The following is a 21,641-nucleotide window of genomic DNA, read 5'->3' as shown; positions in this document are numbered from 1 at the left end:
GACTATGGTGCACATCATATATGTATATAGATTGATTCAGTATATTACCATGTTTAGTGTCATGCACCATTCGCATGATTGCATGCTGTGTGATAGATTGTTCCATTATTGTCGAGCACATCGCCAGTTTCATCACTGTTCGGTGCTCCGTTGTTGACTCTCATGTGTAGCGTGATGCAGCATGGTAGCACGCCAGTTTGCTCGTTCGGTGCTCTGTTGGTCCGCTCATGGGTAGTGTGATTGCAGCGTGGTAGCACGTCGAGACACCTCCCCGTCATTGTGTACCGGGAGATGAGAGCATTGCGCTCCCCCATTTATGATTTAGGGTAGGAGTATGTGTGTACTCTGACAGCATCCCGTCCACTCGGTCACTCATCAGGAGTAGTGATGCAGAGTGCACGGTTGTCACAGCCCTACCCACTCGGTCCCACCATTGGGTGTGAGATGGTTGACTGGCGTCAGGGGTGACCATGACTGCATTGGCATCATACACATTGATGCATTTATTTCTTGTGATTGTGTTTGCTGCATTTAATTGCTGCATATTGGTTGGATGCCCATGCTTGACATGCATACAGGATTTCTATACCTCTCAGACTGTTTATCCTTGTACCAGCTCCTAGTTAGTACAGTATTCTCCTGTTCATTTCAGATTGCATTTACCTTTATTACGTCAGAAGACTGTACGCATGATTAGTGCTATATGTTACTTCCTTATTATGTATATCAGTTGTTACCCGCTGAGCGTTGGACTCACCCCCGCTTCCGTTATTATTTTCAGGTTGATGCTGTCAGGAGAGAGTTCTAGTTGCTAGTCCCCTGCAGACCACGAGAGCTTATTGATCTTTTGTTTTTTTTTCTTCTTTACTAGACTATGTTTTGAACTTGTTATGTTTTGGATACTTTGGATCTTGTATGGATTGTTTTACTTGTGGATGACTTTTATTTGGATTTGCTTTTACTACATGCCTGCCTAGATGGCAGAAGAGGTAAGTTGGTTTTATCGTCAGATTTGAGCTTTACGAGTGTAGTGGAGTAGGATATCGATTTTGAGCTTTATGAGTGAAGTTGAGTAGGGTTGTTTTCGAGTCATCGTACTACTGTTCAGTTTGATTATTATTAAACTGCGTGGTTGTGTCAACCAGAGGTTGAAATTTATATAAACTGCGTGATTGTCTGTGTTGTTGTCTATTTATTATTGTTATTATTCCAGCCGCATGTGGCTGAGGTATATAGTGATTGTTGAAAGTTTCAGATTGTCCGCCGTACAGGGGAGATGTTGTCGAAATTTCTTTGGACAGGGACTCCTCCGGGGCGTGACAATTTAGTGGTATCAGAGCTTAAGTTTTACGATCTTTGTTTTTGTATTTTAGATATTTGGGATAACCTGATACCAATTGATATGGTATCAGAGCGCCAAAGTTTGGCGATACTTGTTTGATTTCCGTGTGTTGGATTTTCGAGATTTATCTGATACCAAGTTATTGGTATCAGAGCAGGGTGTGATACCTGCTTTTAGTATTCTAGATATATTATGCTAGCCCTAGTTTGCGAGTCAAACTGGGTAGTTATTTTGGTTGCACGGGTTTTCCATTATGTATATGTTATGGATTTCCGTTTCGGATTTATATGGATTTCCAGTGATTCTCATGTTCAGAATTTTGAGGTCAGAAGTTGGGGACTGAACAGCGATGGAACATCTCCAGACGACATATATGTATGATGTTTAATTTTATAGTTAGTGACATGTATTAGTATTCTTTATTTAGTACCTGTCTGGTTGTTGTAACACATATTACATGTGATGGGTTAGCCATTGAGCATGGTTGACCTTAATAGAGATCAAGGATTATAGTCTCTGGTGATTTTTTTTCATATCATACCATCAGTAGTTTTAGCTTCTGTTACTACTAATAGGAGATGGAGGCACGTACCAGCCTCTGCTATTGTTAGCTGGGTAATGGATGATACCTATATATTCCTGTTGACTTAGCCAGTAGAGTTTTTATACTCAAATCTTTTGGATATTAGGGTACCCGATACGATGAAAATTGGTTATTGGGGAGTTATCATGTTTGATCATTGTTGAGAATGGTTTGAGGTTGAGGGATATTGTGAGATCAGATATTGTGATGTGTTGATTTCTAATGATTTATGAGAATAAATGTTATGTGGTTGTTTGATGATCTATTAGTAGATAACTATTTTGATGATCTATTATTTGGGTTGTCGTTGATGGTGACATAGTGAGTGTCATGTATGATATTCACAGGTTTGATGATTATAGTTGGTGATCAGATTATAAATCGGGTGCTAGAGAGTTTACGGTTGAGTGTGCCTATGAGATTTTAATAAATCTGGTCAGTTGTGGTTAGTTAACAGGATGATAAAATTGATATTTGCTTCCTCTGATATTGGACTATGTGGATAAATAATGATTTGATGTTTTGAATGCTAACTTGCTCTCATGGGGAGTAGAGATATATACATACGATATTATGTGGGTTGGCAATTTCTAGTTTGAGTTGATGTAATTAGTGTTGAATTGGCCCATGAACTGATTTAGTTATTTGACAATTTATTTGGGGGTCAAGTTGTTACTTGCTCTGGTGTTTATAAAGATGGATCCCTTCGGATAGTTCTGTATGGATTATGGATCAATGAACTGGTAGGATTTTTGTTGTGCTGCCTTTGGTTGTCATAGTTGATTTTTTTTTTTTGGTCTGCTGAGTGGATACGTTGACCGTTGTGTTTGTTTATACAAGAAATTCATTTTTCTTCTCAAATATATATAATCTTATTAAAATTTCCATGAAGCAAAATGACTCTAAACAGTGTATGAGTCGGGGAAACTGAGCAGTATTCTAAAGATGTACTAAACCTATGTTTAGTATAAGATGGTTTCGAATTTGCATGGATTTCTTTCAAGTATTACAATTATAATGGATACATGTATGGAACATGATATCCAGTTGATTATGATTGGATTGGTTTGTGAATCCTGGCAAAATTTTTGATCATATAACTCCATATGAATGATTAGTAATGGTTTCAGATATTGAGGATATAAATTTTATTGAAGTGTTAAATGTAACCAATTTTTCATCAATGTCAAGGCTGGATGAAAATGGTTGAGTATTGTGTCGGATTTGGATAACATAGAAGGTAAAATAGGGAATGTCAGGTTGATTGGATTAAGTATGTTGATTTTCACATATCTATGAGGTGTGTACATATGATTATTATGTGTTGTAGGAGTTCTTGATAGACAGTTTAAATTGCACGTAGTGGGTGTATACTTGTCCAGTTATGATTGTTGTGGGTTTCTAATAGATTATACCCGAGTGGTTAGGCATACATGTCTGACTGTTTATTGGAGGTATTTCGTCGATTAAATCTATGTTGTGAAATGCGCACATGTGTTTGAGTGTTTTATTGGAGGTATCTTATCGATTTAATCTGAGTTGTGAAATGTACAGATGTGTTCGGTGTAATATTCGAGGTATCTTGTGGATTATGTTGTTCTATGTGTACACTCGTGTCTATTATAATTTGTTGGAAGTATCACACTGATTTATACCTGTGATATGAGTGTGTTGGGTGTGTACTAATTAGAGGATCATGTTGATCATACCCTAGTTGTGTGTGCACGTGTGTCAGGTGCATTATTGGTAGTCTCATGATGATTCTACCTATGTTGAGTGTTTATCATTATGTCTTTGGTTGTACACCTTGTCAACTACTTCTTCTACTAGTGACTGACCCACTATGACGTGGAGAGAGTTGACAAGGGATTTGATATTCTTACTAGGTTGTTATACCCTTGGCTGCCCACAATAATATGGGGTAGAGTGATCTCGTGCAGTCTCTAGTTGGATAGTCAGGTGTCTTGGTCACTTGTGGGATGTTTGTGGTGGAGCGTTGCTCCCACCTATTGTGGATTGCTTGTAGCGGAGTATTGCCCCTATGTATATATTGTAGATACATATTACGGATTTGGTTGTGGTGGAGCGTTGCTCCCATATATTGAGGATTTCTTGTAGTAGAGTGTTGCTCCCACATATGTGGTATGTTCTGTGATGGAGCGTTGCTCTCACATTGGTGGATTTATTCTTTGGTGATTTATATTATTGGTGATTGGATTTCAGATTTATCGTCAGAGATCTTATGGTTAGGAATGTCTTTAGTACGGACATTGTGAGTTCTTGATTTTACCATTAGAGCTTGCGAAGTTTTAGATGTTTTCAGGGACTCGATGATTTTTGGTATTTCTAGGATGTTTGGATCGGTTTCCATTGTCTTTGTTGATGATGTTGCTGTCTATTTCGGATCTGGTCTATTTCGGATCTGGGGTGAATCACGTACACATCTTTGCATAGTTCTAGAGATATTTCGACGAGAACATCTATATATGTGAAGATCAGTAGTGCGTATTTGGATTGTCTTATGTGAGATATTTGGGACAAACGGTCACCAATAGGAGTATATCGTGGTTCCACAGGAGATAGAGGTTGTTATCGTTGGGAGCAGCCGAAATCAGTGTAGGAGATCCGTAGTCCTTGAGACTGGCAGGATATTACAGACCTTTCGTCGAGGGTTTCACCCGCATAGCTATGTCACTGACACGCCTGACTAGGAAAGGCGTGAAGTTCACGTGGTCCGAGGATTGCGAGACCAGCTTTTAAGAGCTGAAGCGGAGATTTGTGTCGACTTCGATTTTGGTTTTACCTTCTGGAGAGGATTGGAACAGTAGCTTACCTGCTGGCACTACCACCGTCCTTTGCAGGCGTGCACTATGTATTCCACGTATCTATGCTGAGGAGATACGTACCCGACCCGACGCATGTGCTGACAGATATCTTAGTTCCAGTTCAGCCTGACGTCACTTATGAGGAGATTTCGATACGAATTCTGGACTGGAAAGAGTGTCAGTTGCGAAATAAGACTATCCGGCTGGTTAAAGTCGGATGACAGCATCATTCGGACGAGGAGGCTATTTGGGAGCTCGAGGATACTATCCGAGCTCGATACCCCCATCTTCCCACTTGAGGTATATAAGTTATGGTTCCGTTCAGCATTTATACTATTTGTCTGTTGTTAGTATTTGCTGATGGTAGATAACGAAATTTGGGGACCAAATTTTTATTAGTGGGGGAGAATGTAAAATACTGGAAAAATGGAGAATAATAATAAGGGAATTTTCTGGAATTTTTGGAAATTTTTCGGAGCTCGTATGGACGAGTTTATGGGTATAAAAACGGGGCCCGGGAAAGCCTGTTCAGGCTACCCCACTGAATGAGGAAAAGTTTTATTTCTTTTCCTATTTCCTTTTTCTTATTTTTCTTTCCCTCGTCGAACCACTCACCCGACGGTTTCCATTTCTTCTCCTATTTCTTCCCCGATTCTTCACTGTGCCATTCCTTCACCACACCAGCGACGCCAACTCCACAGCCCTAGTGCCGGCCACCGCGCGTCCTAGCCATCTTCCCTGCCGTGTGCTCAAGGTCTTCTCTGCCTCTCCCTACTTAAGTCGAGATCGCGGCAACGAGAGGAGGTCAAGCTTGCCGGCGTCGCCCATCTCCGGTTCCCTCACCTGGAGAGTAAAACTGCGCTGATTTTTCCTCTGCCCTAGCCCTAGTTTCCACTGTCGCCAGTTGTCGGCCGAAGTTCATCCCCTTCCTCGCCTCATCTCGAGCATTTTTCTGTGATTTGCCTCTCGCACTGCTGCCTCCTCCACACCATCGACGGTGCCGACACCACAATCACTCTACCCTAGTGCCGGTAGACGGTCACCCCTCTGCTGCGATTTGGCAGCATTCCAGCCGAGCCCTAGTTCCTGATCTGGGGTTTCCAAGGGTGTTCGGTTGCTCCAGCTGCACTTGGGGTCTCCTTCGGGCAGATGTGAATCTGGATTGGGGGTGAAGCTTGCAAGGTATTGGATTTACAGGATTTGACTTCATGATTTGTACTGGACTTGTAAACTATATGATGGATATTTGACCTATACAGCAGGATTTGGGAATTATATTGTTGGATTTGGAGGTTAGCGACTCCACCTAGCTCCGGGCATCATTCTGGCAGCAACTTCTCCGGCTGTGATTCAACAGAGGAGGGCAAATTAGGTAAGTTTTAGAAGTGATTTCGATTGTACAATGGAGTTGGTTTGTTATTTGATGATGGTGTTATGTTTGGTGGTGGAAAATAATTTCTAAATATAAGTGTGGATTGGAGGAAATGGTTGTGTTAATTTGAGGTGCTAGATTTACTGAGAAACAGATTTAATAAAGGGACAAATCAGATTTAATTGATGATTAATTGTGTTGGTTTATAGGAGGAATTTATCCTTGCTGTAGTTACACATAAAATGGAAATTTGGAATAATTATGGTTTCTGGTAAATATGGATTTTGGGTTTAGCTATTTTATTTACAAATAAAATTTGGCGAAACCGTACGATTTATTACAGGAGGTTGATTTAGTCCGAATTGTTGGCATTTGGAAAGTTTTTAATAGATAATGTTGCTGCTGGATTGTGGTAGTAAATAAACTTCATGGTTGCTTTATTGATCCTCTTTTATCAGGGCAGTGCGGAAGTTTCCAACAAGAGTAATGGTGTTCCTCTGAGGATTCCCAGCAGCTACGATCCCTAGCTATGGATAAGCAGTGGCTGTGAGTTAAGGTAAGGTGTAGAGAAAGTAATTTCTTTTGTTACAGCATACACCTAATTGGAGCTATGAAAAAGATAAGATATGAATAATACATAAACTTAGTTAAGTTTAAGTTGGTTATATATATATGGATTAGGTTTGGAATTTGTCTACTGGTGGGATTAGCGTTTTACACTAATTTAGGGTTAGAGGTTTTATTTAGCTATTTATGAGAATTGTAGCTAAATAAAATATATCTATATGTTTGATACAGGAATTTGACGCGAAACGCGTATCTTGACTACCAGTTTGGACATTTCTTATCGGAGGCGAGTACTTTTGACTTTATGTCTTTGATATGCATAGTAGTTAATTTAAAAAATAGCAATAATTATGTTTATTATTTTGTTTCGGTTAGTCACTACCCGCTACCTGTTACATGCTTGGTTGATTGCTTATTTTGCATCTCATGTTATTGCTTACCTGATTATACATGATTAGGGGTAGTGATATAACCATGCTTCACCATGTTCAGGACCTAGGTGTGATACCTTATCTGATCTGTGTACCCTTGATATGATTTATTGACTATGGTGCACATCATATATGTATATAGATTGGTTCAGTATATTACCATGCTTAGTGTCATGCACCATTCGCATGATTGCATGCTGTGTGATAGATTGCTCCATTATTGTCGAGCACATCGCCAGTTTCATCACTGTTCGGTGCTCCGTTGTTGACGCTCATGGGTAGCGTGATGCAGCATGGTAGCACGTTAGTTTGCTCGTTCGGTGCTCCGTTGGTCCGCTCATGGGTAGTGTGATTGCAGCGTGGTAGCACGTCGAGACACCTCCCCGTCATCGTGTACCGGGAGATGAGAGCATTGCGCTCCCCCATTTATGATTTGGGGTAGGAGTATGTGTGTACTCCGACAGCATCCCGTCCACTCGGTCACTCATCAGGAATAGTGATACAGAGTGCACGGTTGTCACAACCCTACCCACTCGGTCCCACCATTGGGCGTGAGATAGCTGACTAGCTTTAGGGGTGACCATGACTGCATTGGCATCATACACATTGATGCATTTATTTCTTGTGATTGTGTTTGCTGCATTTAATTGCTGCATATTGGTTGGATGCCCATGCTTGACATGCATACAGGATTTCTATACCTCTCAGACTGTTTATCCTTGTACCAGGTCCTAGTTAGTACAATATTCTCCTATTCATTTCAGATTGCATTTACCTTTATTACGTCAGGAGACTGTACGCATGATTAGTGCTATATGTTACTTCCTTATTATGTATATCAGTTGTTACCCGCTGAGCGTTGGACTCACCCCCGCTTCCGTTATTATTTTCAGGTTGATGCTGTCAGGAGAGAGTTCCAGTTGCTAGTCCCTTGCAGACCATGAGGGTTTATTGATCTTTTGGTTTTTTTCTTCTTTACTAGACTATGTTTTGAACTTGTTATGTTTTGGATACTTTGGATCTTGTATGGATTGTTTTACTTGTGGATGACTTTTATTTGGATTTGCTTTTACTACATGCCTACCTAGATGGCAGAAGAGGTAAGTTGGTTTTATTGTCGGATTTGAGCTTTACGAGTGTAGTGGAGTAGGATATCGATTTTGAGCATTATGAGTGTAGTTGAGTAGGGTTGTTTTCGAGTCATCGTACTACTGTTCAGTTTGATTATTATTAAACTGCGTGGTTGTGTCAGCCAGAGGCTGAAATTTATATAAACTGCGTGGTTGTCTGTGTTGTTGTCTATTTATTATTGTTATTATTCCAGCCGCATGTGGCTGAGGTATATGGTGATTGTAGAAACTTTCAGATTGTTCGCCGTATAGGGGAGATGCTGTCGAAATTTCTTCGGACAGGGACTCCTCTGGGGCGTGACAATTTAGTGGTATCAGAGCTTAAGTTTTATGATCTTTGTTTTTGTATTTTAGATATTTGGGATAACCTGATACCAATTGATATGGTATCCGAGCGCCAAAGTTTGGCGATACTTATTTGATTTCTGTGTGTTGGATTTTCGAGATTTATCTGATACCAAGTTATTGGTATCAGAGCAGGGTGTGATACCTGCTTTTAGTATTCTAGATATATTATGCTAGCCCTAGTTTGCGAGTCAAACTGGGTAGTTATTTTGGTTGCACGGGTTTTCCATTATGTATATGTTATGGATTTCCGTTTCGGATTTATATGGATTTCCGGTGATTTTCATGTTCAGAATTTTGAGGTCAGAAGTTGGAGACTGAACAGCGATGGAACATCTCCAGACGACATATAGGTATGATGTTTAATTTTATAGTTAGTGACATGTATTAGTATTCTTTATTTAGTACCTGTCTGGTTGTTGTAACACATATTACATGTGATGGGTTAACCATTGAGCTTGGTTGACCTTAATAGAGATCAAGGATTATAGTCTCTGGTGATTTTTTTCATATCATACCATCAGTAGTTTTAGCTTCTGTTACTACTAGTAGGAGATGGAGGCACGTACCAGCCTCTGCTATTGTTAGCTGGGTAATGGATGATACCTATATATTCCTGTTGACTTAGCCAGTAGAGTTTTTATACTCAAATCTTTTGGATATTAGGGTACCCGATACGATGAAAATTGGTTATTGGAGAGTTATCATGTTTGATCATTGTTGAGAATGGTTTGAGGTTGAGGGATATTGTGAGATCGGATATTGTGATGTGTTGATTTCTAATGATTTATGAGAATAAATGTTATGTGGTTGTTTGATGATCTATTAGTAGTTAACTATTTTGATGATCTATTATTTGGGTTGTCGTTGATGGTGACATAGTGAGTGTCATGTATGATATTCACAGGTTTGATGATTATTGTTGGTGATTAGATTATAAATCGGGTGCTAGAGAGTTTACGGTTGAGTGTGCCTATGAGATTTTAATAAATCTGGTCAGTTAACAGGATGATAAAATTGATATTTGCTTCCTCTGATATTGGACTATGTGGATACATAATGATTTGATGTTTTGAATGCTAACTTGCTCTCATGGGGAGTAGAGATATATACATACGATATTATGTGGGTTGGCAATTTCTAGTTTGAGTTGATGTAATTAGTGTTGAATTGGCCCATGGACTGATTTAGTTATTTGACAATTTATTTGGGGGTCAAGTTGTTACTTGCTCTGGTGTTTATAAAGATGGATCCCTTCGGATAGTTCTGTATGGATTATGGATCAATGAACTGGTAGGATTTTTGTTGTGCTGCCTTTGGTTGTCATAGTTGATTTTTTTTTTTTTTGGGTCTGCTGAGTGGATACGTTGACCGTTGTGTTTGTTTATACAAGAAATTCATTTTTCTTCTCAAATATATATAATCTTATTAAAATTTCCATGAAGCAAAATGACTCTAAACAGTGTATGAGTCGGGGAAACTGAGCAGTATTCTAAAGATGTACTAAACCTATGTTTAGTATAAGATGGTTTCGAATTTGCATGGATTTCTTTCAAGTATTACAATTATAATGGATACATGTATGGAACATGATATCCAGTTGATTATGATTGGATTGGTTTGTGAATCCTGGCAAAATTTTTGATCATATAACTCCATATGAATGATTAGTAATGGTTTCAGATATTGAGGATATAAATTTTATTGAAGTGTTAAATGTAACCAATTTTTCATCAATGTCAAGGCTGGATGAAAATGGTTGAGTATTGTGTCGGATTTGGATAACATAGAAGGTAAAATAGGGAATGTCAGGTTGATTGGATTAAGTATGTTGATTTTCACATATCTATGAGGTGTGTACATATGATTATTATGTGTTGTAGGAGTTCTTGATAGACAGTTTAAATTGCACGTAGTGGGTGTATACTTGTCCAGTTATGATTGTTGTGGGTTTCTAATAGATTATACCCGAGTGGTTAGGCATACATGTCTGACTGTTTATTGGAGGTATTTCGTCGATTAAATCTATGTTGTGAAATGTGCACATGTGTTTGAGTGTTTTATTGGAGGTATCTTATCAATTTAATCTGAGTTGTGAAATGTGCAGATGTGTTCGGTGTAATATTCGAGGTATCTTGTGGATTATGTTGTTCTATGTGTACACTCGTGTCTATTATAATTTGTTGGAAGTATCACACTGATTTATACCTGTGATATGAGTGTGTTGGGTGTGTACTAATTAGAGGATCATGTTGATCATACCCTAGTTGTGTTGCATGTGAGTCAGGTGCATTATTGGTAGTCTTATGATGATTCTACCTATGTTGAGTGTTTATCATTATGTCTTTGGTTGTACACCTTGTCAACTACTTCTTCTACTAGTGACTGACCCACTATGACGTGGAGAGAGTTGACAAGGGATTTGGTATTCTTACTAGGTTGTTATAGCCTTGGCTGCCCACAATAATATGGGGTAGAGTGATCTCGTGCAGTCTCTAGTTGGATAGTCAGGTGTCTTGGTCACTTGTGGGATGTTTGTGGTGGAGCGTTGCTCCCACCTATTGTGGATTGCTTGTAGCGGAGTATTGCCCCTATGTATATATATTGTAGATACATATTACGGATTTGGTTGTGGTGGAGCGTTGCTCCCATATATTGAGGATTTCTTGTAGTAGAGCGTTGCTCCCACATATGTGGTATGTTCTGTGATGGAGCGTTGCTCTCACATTGGTGGATTTATTCTTTGGTGATTTATATTATTGGTGATTGGATTTCAGATTTATCGTCAGAAATCTTATGGTTAGGAATGTCTTTAGTACGGACATTGTGAGTTCTTGATTTTACCATTAGAGCTTGCGAAGTTTTAGATGTTTTCAGGGACTCGATGATTTCTGGTATTTCTAGGATGTTTGGATCGGTTTCCATTGTCTTTGTTGATGATGTTGCGGTCTATTTCGGATCTGGTCTATTTCGGATCTGGGGTGAATCACGTATACATCTTTGCATAGTTCTAGAGATATTTCGACGAGAACATCTATATATGTGAAGATCAGTAGTGCGTATTTGGATTGTCTTATGTGAGATATTTGGGACACACGGTCACCAATAGGAGTATACCGTGGTTTCACAGGAGATAGAGGTTGTTATCGTTGGGAGCAGCCGAAATCAGTGTAGGAGATCCGTAGTCCTTGAGACTGGCAGGATATTACAGACCTTTCGTCGAGGGTTTCACCAGCATAGCTATGTCACTGACACGCCTGACTAGGAAAGGCGTGAAGTTCACGTGGTCCGAGGATTGCGAGACCAGCTTTTAAGAGCTGAAGCGGAGATTTGTGTCTACTCCGATTTTGGTTTTACCTACTGGAGAGGATTAGAGCAGTAGCTTACCTGCTGGCACTACCACCGTCCTTGGCAAGCGTGCACTATATATTCCACGTATCTATGCTGAGGAGATACGTACCCGACCCGACGCATGTGCTGACAGATATCTTAGTTCCAGTTCAGCCTGACGTCACTTATGAGGAGATTTCGATACGAATTCTGGACCGGAAAGAGCGTCAGTTGCGAAACAAGACTATCCGGCTGGTTAAAGTCGAATGGCAGCATCATTCGGACGAGGAGGCTACTTGGGAGCTCGAGGATACTATCCGAGCTCGATACCCCCATCTTCCCACTTGAGGTATATAAGTTATGGTTCCGTTCAGCATTTATACTGTTTATCTGTTGTTAGTATTTGCTGATGGTAGATAACGAAATTTGGGGACCATATTTTTATAAGTGGGGGAGAATGTAAAATACCGAAAAAATGGAGAATAATAATATGGAAATTTTCCGAAAATTTTGGAAATTTTTCGGAGCTCGTATGGACGAGTTTATGGGGATAAAAATGGGGCCCGGGAAATCCTGTTTAGGCTACCCCACTGAACGAGGAAAAGTTTTATTTCTTTTCCTCTTTCCTTTTTCTTATTTTTCTTTCCCTCGCCGAACCCCTCACCCGACGGTTTCCATTTCTTCTCCTATTTCTTCCCCGATTCTTCACTATGTCGTTCCTTCACGACACCAGCGACGCCAACTCCACAGCCCTAGTGCCGGCCACTGCGCGTCCTAGCCATCTTCCCTGCGGTGTGCTCAAGGTCTTCTCTGCCTCTCCCTACTTAAGTCGAGATCGTGGCAACGAGAGGAGGTCAAGCTTGCCGGCGTCGCCCATCTCCGGTTCCCTCACCTGGAGAGTAAAACTGCGCTGATTTTTCCTCTGCCCTAGCCCTAGTTTCCACTGTCGCCAGTTGTCGGCCGAAGTTCATCCCCTTCCTCGCCTCATCTCGAGCATTTTTCTGTGATTTGCCTCTCGCACTGCTGCCTCCTCCACACCACCGACGGTGCCGACACCACAATCACTCTGCCCTAGTGCCGGTAGACGGTCGCCCCTCTGCTGCGATTTGGCAGCATTCCAGCCGAGCCCTAGTTCCTGATCTGGGGTTTCCAAGGGTGTTCGGTTGCTCCGGCTGCACTTGGGGTCTCCTTCGGGCAGATGTGAATCTGGATTGGGGGTGAAGCTTGCAAGGTATTGGATTTACAGGATTTGACTTCATGATATGTACTGGACTTGTAAACTATATGATGGATATTTGACCTATACAATAGGATTTGGGAATTATAGTGTTGGATTTGGAGGTTAGCGGCTCCACCTAGCTCCGGGCATCATTCTGGCAGCAACTTCTCCGGCTGTGAATCAACAGAGGAGGGCAAATTAGGTAAGTTTTAGAAGTGATTTCGATTGTACAATGGAGTTGGTTTGTTATTTGATGATGGTGTTATGTTTGGTGGTGGAAAATAATTTCTAAATATAAGTGTGGATTGGAGGAAATGGTTGTGTTAATTTGAGGTGCTAGATTTACTGAGAAACAGATTTAATAAAGGGATAAATCAGATTTAATTGATGATTAATTGTGTTGGTTTATAGGAGGAATTTATCCTTGCTGTAGTTACACATAAAATGGAAATTTGGAATAGTTATGGTTTCTGGTAAATATGGATTTTGGGTTTAGCTATTTTATTTACAAATAAAATTTGGTGAAACCGTACGATTTATTACAGGAGGTTGATTTAGTCCGAATTGTTGGCATTTGGAAAGTTTTTGATAGATAATGTTGCTGCTGGATTGTGGTAGTAAATAAACTTCATGGTTGCTTCATTGATCCTCTTTTATCAGGGCAGTGCGGAAGTTTCCAACAGGAGTAATGGTGTTCCTCTGAGGATTCCCAGCAGCTACGATCCCTAGCTGTGGATAAGCAGTGGCTGTGAATTGAGATAAGGTGTAGAGAAAGTAATTTCTTTTGTTACAGCATAAACCTAATTGGAGCTATGAAAAAGATAAGAAATGAATAATACATAAACTTAGTTAAGTTTAAGTTGGTTATATATATATGGATTAGGTTTGGAATTTGTCTACTGGTGGGATTAGCGTTTTACCCTATTTTAGGGTTAGAGGTTTTATTTAGCTATTTATGAGAATTGTAGCTAAATAAAATATATCTATATGTTTGATACAGGATTTTGACGCGAGACACATATCTTGACTACCAGTTTGGACATTTCTTATCGGAGGCGAGTACTTTTGACTTTATGTCTTTGATATGCATAGTAGTGAATTTAATAAATAGCTATAATTATGTTTATTATTTTGTTTCGGTTAGTCACTACTCGCTACCTGTTACATGCTTGGTTGATTGTTTGTTTTGCATCTCATGTTATTGCTTACCTGATTATACATGATTAGGGGTAGTGATATAACCATACTTCATGTTCAGGACCTAGGTGTGATACCTTATCTGATCTGTGTACCCTTGATATGATTTATTGACTATGGTGCACATCATATATGTATATAGATTGGTTCAGTATATTACCATGCTTAGTGTCATGCACCATTCGCATGATTGCATGCTGTGTGATAGATTGCTCCATTATTGTCGAGCACATCGCCAGTTTCATCACTGTTCGGTGCTCCGTTGTTGACGCTCATGGGTAGCGTGACGCAGCGTGGTAGCACGTTAGTTTGCTCGTTCGGTGCTCCGTTGGTCTGCTCATGGGTAGTGTGATTACAGCGTGGTAGCACGTCGAGACACCTCCCCATCATCGTGTACCGGGAGATGAGAGCATTGCGCTCCCCCATTTATGATTTGGGGTAGGAGTATGTGTGTACTCCGACAGCATCCCGTCCACTCGGTCACTCATCAGGAATAGTGATGCAGAGTGCACGGTTGTCACAACCCTACCCACTCGGTCCCACCATTAGTTGTGAGATAGCTGACTAGCGTTAGGGATGACCATGACTGCATTGGCATCATACACATTGATGCATTTATTTCTTGTTATTGTGTTTGCTGCATTTAATTGCTGCATATTGGTTGGATGCCCATGCTTGACATGCATACAGGATTTCTATACCTCTCAGACTGTTTATCCTTGTACCAGGTCCTAGTTAGTACAGTATTCTCCTGTTCATTTCAGATTGCATTTACCTTTATTACGTCAGGAGACTGTACGCATGATTAGTGCTATATGTTACTTCCTTACTATATATATCAGTTGTTACCCGCTAAGCGTTGGACTCACCCCCGCCTCCGTTATTATTTTCAGGTTGATGTTGTCAGGAGAGAGTTCCAGTTGCTAGTCCCCTGTAGACCACGAGGGCTTATTGATCTTTTGTTTTTTTTTTCTTCTTTACTAGACTATGTTTTGAACTTGTTATGTTTTGGATACTTTGGATCTTGTATGGATTGTTTTACTTGTGGATGACTTTTATTTGGATTTGCTTTTACTACATGCCTACCTAGATGGCAGAAGAGGTAAGTTGGTTTTATCGTCGGATTTGAGTTTTACGAGTGTAGTGGAGTAGGATATCGGTTTTGAGCTTTATGAGTGTAGTTGAGTAAGGTTATTTTCGAGTCATCGTACTACTGTTCAGTTTGATTATTATTAAACTGCGTGGTTGTGTCAGTCAGAGGCTGAAATTTTTATAAATTGCGTGGTTATCTGTGTTGTTGTCTATTTATTATTGTTATTATTCCATCCGCATGTGGCTGAGGTATATGGTGATTGTAGAAAGTTTCAGATTGTCCGCCGTACAAGGGAGATGCTGCCGAAATTTCTTCGGACAGAGACTCCTCCGGGGCGTGACATGTTCTCCTTCCTCGTCTGCTGCTGCCTCCACCGCCGCCACCGTTGCTAGCGTTGGGCAATATCAAAGTCAGTCAAATTTGTGAAAATATTTCTTCACTTGAAAAATGGTCAATCTATATAGTTAGCGTCACATAACACAGGGGCAGTATACAAGTACTACCAATCTACCATTAAGTATAAAAACTGTAATATGAAATCCAAATCAACTGAACAGGTTAAGAATGTTAGAAATACAAGCTTAACCTTTTTTATCCCAATCAAATTAAGCCTATCATCATTGCCAATTGCAAGGATAGCCTCCACAACCATGTTTGCAAAAAACTCCTTCTCACCACCAATTAACTTTGAAGAAAGTGTAGTAGCTGCACATTTAGCCAGCAAGGATTTCTTCTCTTCAAGACTTTTTCCCTCTATGCTTACGACAAGATCTTTAATTTTGTTGATGGCCTAGAAAATATGACATGTGATCTTTTTCCCTCTTTTTATGACATGTGATTTTTAGCAGTTTTTAAAATACATTTTTAGTATGATAGGAAAGGTGATCTTTAATTTTGTTGATGGCCTAGAAATATCTCAAACATTTCTTGTATGAACAATTAGTTTTTCTACACACTGCAGACTATTACAAAGAGCACTGTGATATATAATACAAGTAAATATTCAGCATCTTCATGTTAATCCCTAAAATTTTTACCTACTTTTTCAAAATGCCTTGCAGAAATTTAAGATGATCAAAAGGCCCTTAGAGTTTGAAAATTCTTGAGTCTCTGATCATTTTACACTTCAACCACAAACTACCAAGTCACCATTTTGTTGTTATTTAACAGTTTCATTGGTGAAAGAGTAAAATAACAAGACTTTTCATATCCTAGGCTATTTTGAAAATCCTAGAATTATAGCAAGCATTTTTAAAAAGCAATCAAACCTCGATGGTAAAATGAAATTTCCCTTAACATATATAGGGACTTACTGAATCTTTGAACAACCAGATCATTAGCAATGAACCTATAGGTTTAGTAACCTTGCACAAATATTTCAGAAAGGATTGAATAATGATGTCACAACAGTAATCTTTAATGACAAGAAGATAACAAAAGCATATATATATATATATATATATATATATATAAAGCAGAAAGCTTCTATAACTCACATTTCTTAAATGAACCAGCAAGACAAGTTAGTCTAGATTTTGTATCAGCCTCAGCCAAATGATTTGGTTTATCTTTAGCAATCATCCTAGCATCCCACACGCGTATCATACCATCCGAGGATGCAGAAGCAATCAGATTTGATTCATCAGAAGTCTCGGACTTGCTTCTATTTTTCAAAACAACAAGTCCTTTCACCCGAGTTGAATGTGCATTTTCAAAGCTATATGCGATTTCCCCACTTCTCATATCCCCAGAGCACTGAGACAGCGGTCCTCTCCACTAGTAAACAACACTCCATTCTGATATCATGTGGCATAAGAAAAAACTCATGGGCTATACTAATATGGAACATATCAAAACTTAATCTTAACATGTAAAAGACATTACACCAGTTTCCTCAAATTGAAGAACTATGCGTACTAGAAAATATATTGCAGTGCAAGAACTAATGAATCAACTTTTATATGGGTGTTATACTTATTAGCATCCTATTATCGAAGACCACATAATATGCTAATCTAGAGAACATTCACCAGAGCAATAATACATCAACCAGAAGTTCAACAAGCCTTCTAAGATTCGTCTTGCAACTTAGTAATCCATCAAAATTTCAAATCGCTAGTACTGTCTTGCAATCAGCAAGCTGCAAAATTTGGTTAACAACATCGAAGTACAAGCACATATTTTAAACAAGCCCACTTCCTGTTCAAGTGAAAATTCACTGGTGTGTTCAAAAATAGCTAATAGGGAAATTGAACCAAATTGCAATAATTCTGAACTATCAGTAGGGAAACTGAAAAGAGAAGATTGATATCTGATGTACTAACACTTGCTCTTGTTCGATAAATTTCAAAGGAGATATGCCTAAATATTACTCTAGCAAAGGACATGGAAAAGATTCCCCGACAAATATCCTAAAAAGAGGTGAAAATCTTGATCATTAGTATATCTAACTAAATAGTAGCAAAAGGGCGCCATTAAAGAAACAATAAGGGTATCTCGGCAGGAGCGATTCAAAGTACCCTCTTTTGCCCGTTCAATTTACGGATCATCTTCGCGTTCTCTGAATCATGCACTGTAATCCTTTCCTCTGACACCATGAAGAACCTTCCCCCGTATCCGCAACCATATCTCACGATCGAGGCTGCACGGTCGAGCCGGCACGAGAAGCTCTTTCGGCCTCTCACCAGATTGATCAACGCGAGGAAAGATTCCCTGCCGACCGTGATCGTAGCGCAGCCAGATGGGTGGACAGAGAGATTCATTACGCCATTTCGGTAGACGGGAATGATCTTTAGGTGAAAGAAAGGATCAGTGTTGAAGATGCACACGGTGCCATCGTCGGAGGCGGAGAGGAGGTTGTGGGGTAGGCCGGCAGGGAAGGAGGGAGAGAGGAAAGAGGGCAGCGGTGAGGTTCCTGCAAACTTAGAATTTAGAAATAAAAGGCACGATTTGATCGTCTTCATTGGATCGGTGGAACTTAGTATCACCTTTCCCCCTAGTCGTCTTCATCTTGCCTCCCTCCGCCGCTACTACTCTGAAACCCTAGAAAACAAGACCAACTCGTCACCTCTCCTTTCTCGAAATGCGAAGAAAGGTTCCTCTTCTTATCCAAAGGGAGGAGGTGGAGGAGATACGTCGTGAGTCAATCCTGATCGGGAGAGGAAGAGGCATCAATCTAAGAAGGGGAAGAGGAAGATGAAACTGAGAGAGATGGTTGGACAGCTTGCAGCGAGGAGGACGGCGCGATATAGGTTTAGGTTTGGAGGGAAGAGTGAAGTGTTGCAAATTTTGGCTAAGTATGGGTGGGAAAAATAAATTATTTTATTTTATCATAGACATCGAGTTTTAAAAACCGCTGTTAAAATCAGTGTCTATTAACGAAAAAAAGGCGCGCATAGACATCGGCTTAAAAAACCTATGTCTATGAGCGAAAATCTGCGCTTATAGACACCAATTTTTGGAAAAACCGGTGTAAAATACTCAAAGACATCGGTTTTTGCTTAAAACTGCTATTGTTCCACCGATGTCTATGAGGGTTTTTCTTGTAGTGCACATCGTTAACCGACAAGAGCCAGTGTTTCCTTATATATATGTTGCTGTGTTAATGTTGTTAATACAAAAGCACAGGTGCTCTCTACCCTTCGTTTCTATGGTTATTTCTTAAACGGCGAGGTCCTCTCTATACACCGGAGCTTCTTCTTTCATTTAATCAAATGGTATTGTGAACTTGTATAGTTCACACTCTTTGGCTCTACCCATCAATTATAGAGTAATAGCTCTTTTCACAATAAGAGTTATCTATACAGTAACAACATTTAATTAGGATAGTTAGCTAGGTAGCTGACCCTCTTAGTCCGTTCTTTTAACAATGGGAGCATAATCTTTTTGCTTCTTATGATCTGTGAGCCCGCCTCCCGCCATCCGCGCAATGGGCACTTTGTTGGCGCACTTTGCACTTCGCATTGTCACAAGGAGCTTTAATTTATGCTCCACGTGGTGGTGACGTGACATGCAGGGTGACGAGGCAGTGCCTATGTGGCACGTGACTGTGTAGAGAACAATGATTGGATTGGGCGAACAGACGGTGACCATCGGATCAAAAATGATGACAGATCTCAAGGAAGGCTTGATCTGAAGCGTCAGATTAAATGTTGTAATTTGACTGCTGAGATCAAGCTGAGCTGAAGAGTTATAACTCTTCAGATCAAGGGACGAGATCATATCAGAATCTGAAGAGTTATATCTCTTCAAATCTGATGATTGAGATTAAAAGTCATCTGGCTGAGATCAAAGGACCTTTAAAGGATTATACTCTTTCAAAATGAATGATCCAGATCAGTCCAAACCAAGGGTTACTTACGTCTTCACCCAATATAAATAGATTCCTATCCTTCTTGGAAATCATTCATTCGAAAATCATTTGCATTCAAACCATTCGCCCATCTCTTGCATAAGAAGAGTCCAAAAAGCCTACATGAAGGTTTGTCGGTCTCGAAATTTGAATTGCTACTATTTCGAGACGTCGTCGTTGTATCTTGGGAACGAATTGCTGCTATCCGTGAGCATCGTAGTGGAGCAATATCGTTTTACGAAGATAGTGTCGAATACTAGCCTCAACGACAACTCAGTTTGCTTCCTCCAGATAGTAATTGTTGGATATTGGGGCCTTAAATGGACCAAAACGATTTTGAGGAAGGAAGCCATCAATTGTTGAAAGTCGTAATTGACTTCAAAATTGAAATCTCCGATTCGCGTAGATAGATTTAGACTATTAATTTGCTCAAAACCGATTAAGGGTGAATGAGAAATTAATGTTTAAAGTCGGCCCAAAATAACATTTATTATTCATTAATAAAGTGCATGGGAGAATAGTCCCACATCGGAAATTCTTGATGTGTATTCTCTACTTATTAATGAAGATGTGTTAATGGAGTTAACACAAAAATAAAAGGACAGGTGCTCCCTTAGCCCAGGGTGAGTAGGTGCTCGCACCTGTGAGCCCACCACGTGCGCACGTGCGCAATGGGCGCTTTGTAGGTGCACTTTTACCAAAAGAAAGAAGTTTCGACAAAAAAATATTCAAGTCGAGATTCAAACCGTGGACCTTGGACCTGAACCGAGCCTTAACCAAATCCAGTTAGCCAACTGATCCAACGATCCTTTCTTATTAATGAAGGAGAAAAATTCCATTTAAGCAGTAGTTGGGAAATAAATTGAAATAAAAAGGGCGCGACGGAAGATTTGAACCTGCAACCCTTAACTTGGTCAAAATGCGGCCAACCAACTCTTCCGCAAATATTTCGTGAAAAGATAAGGTGCGAAATATTCTTAAGCAATTGTTGGTAATAAAAGTAACCCTAGGTTATAAAAAGGAGGTTAAGTGAAGAGAGGAAGGGGAATTTTGCTCGATCCCTCTTCTCCTCTCGCACGCAGCGACGACGTCGGCTTCTCTCGAGCAGAAACGAAGAAGAGGGCTAGGGCTTCACCTCTATCTCATCCTCCCGTGCGCCTTCTCCTCTCGAGCGACAGTGAAGAAGAAGCCCGTGAGCGCCTTGTCAAGGAGGATGCGCGAACACGAAGGGAAGAGGCCGAGATCGTGAGCTCCTCCGAAACCCTAGAGCTGCCTTTCTCCCGTCGGTTGTGAGTCCAAGGAACCGAGGTAAGTCGCTACTCACCTACAGTAGAGTAGTTTCGAATTCGGATTAGAGTTTTCCTTGTGTCTCTTGATTTTTTTTTTGGAGCATGCTGTGAGGTTGATTTCTTGTGAAGCCTGCTGCCGAGAATCTCAAGAAAAGAAATTAATTGGTTAGCTAGCCATATGTTTTGGCTTTTACAGATTTTGGGATTTATGCTGTGAAGTTTTGTTTAGCACGACATTCACTTCTTTTGAAATTTCTGTCGTGAGTTCAGAGGAAGAACAGGAAAGGATTTCGGTTGCCTCATATAAGTTTAAGCTGTGAACAAATTCTATATGGGTTCTGTTTTAAATTCCAGCAAGCCTTGTTGACCTTGTTGTGCAGGTCTAGATCTGTGCTAGAGGGGCACGGGCAGCCTTACTATTAGTTTCAGTTGTGTCTTCTGTTGCTTGGCAGAAGTTAAGTTTTGAACAAGTTTAAATTAGGTTTCTTTTTAGCGTCAACAGGATTGTTAGCTTGGGGTTATGTTTCCTTGCAACATTCATCCAAGCGTACAGATTTTCCTTTAATT

General features: G+C 40.1%; 1 pseudogene; it reads right to left on the bottom strand.

Moving 5' to 3' along the window:
• Positions 1-12,892: 12,892 nt before the first annotated feature.
• LOC121979961 lies at positions 12,893-19,655 on the bottom strand (annotated as a pseudogene).
• Positions 19,656-21,641: the final 1,986 nt, after the last annotated feature.

The sequence above is a fragment of the Zingiber officinale genome, chromosome 5A (genome assembly GCF_018446385.1).
Source record: "Zingiber officinale cultivar Zhangliang chromosome 5A, Zo_v1.1, whole genome shotgun sequence".
Lineage (NCBI taxonomy): Eukaryota > Viridiplantae > Streptophyta > Magnoliopsida > Zingiberales > Zingiberaceae > Zingiber > Zingiber officinale.
This window is presented reverse-complemented; position numbering and strand designations above follow the sequence as displayed.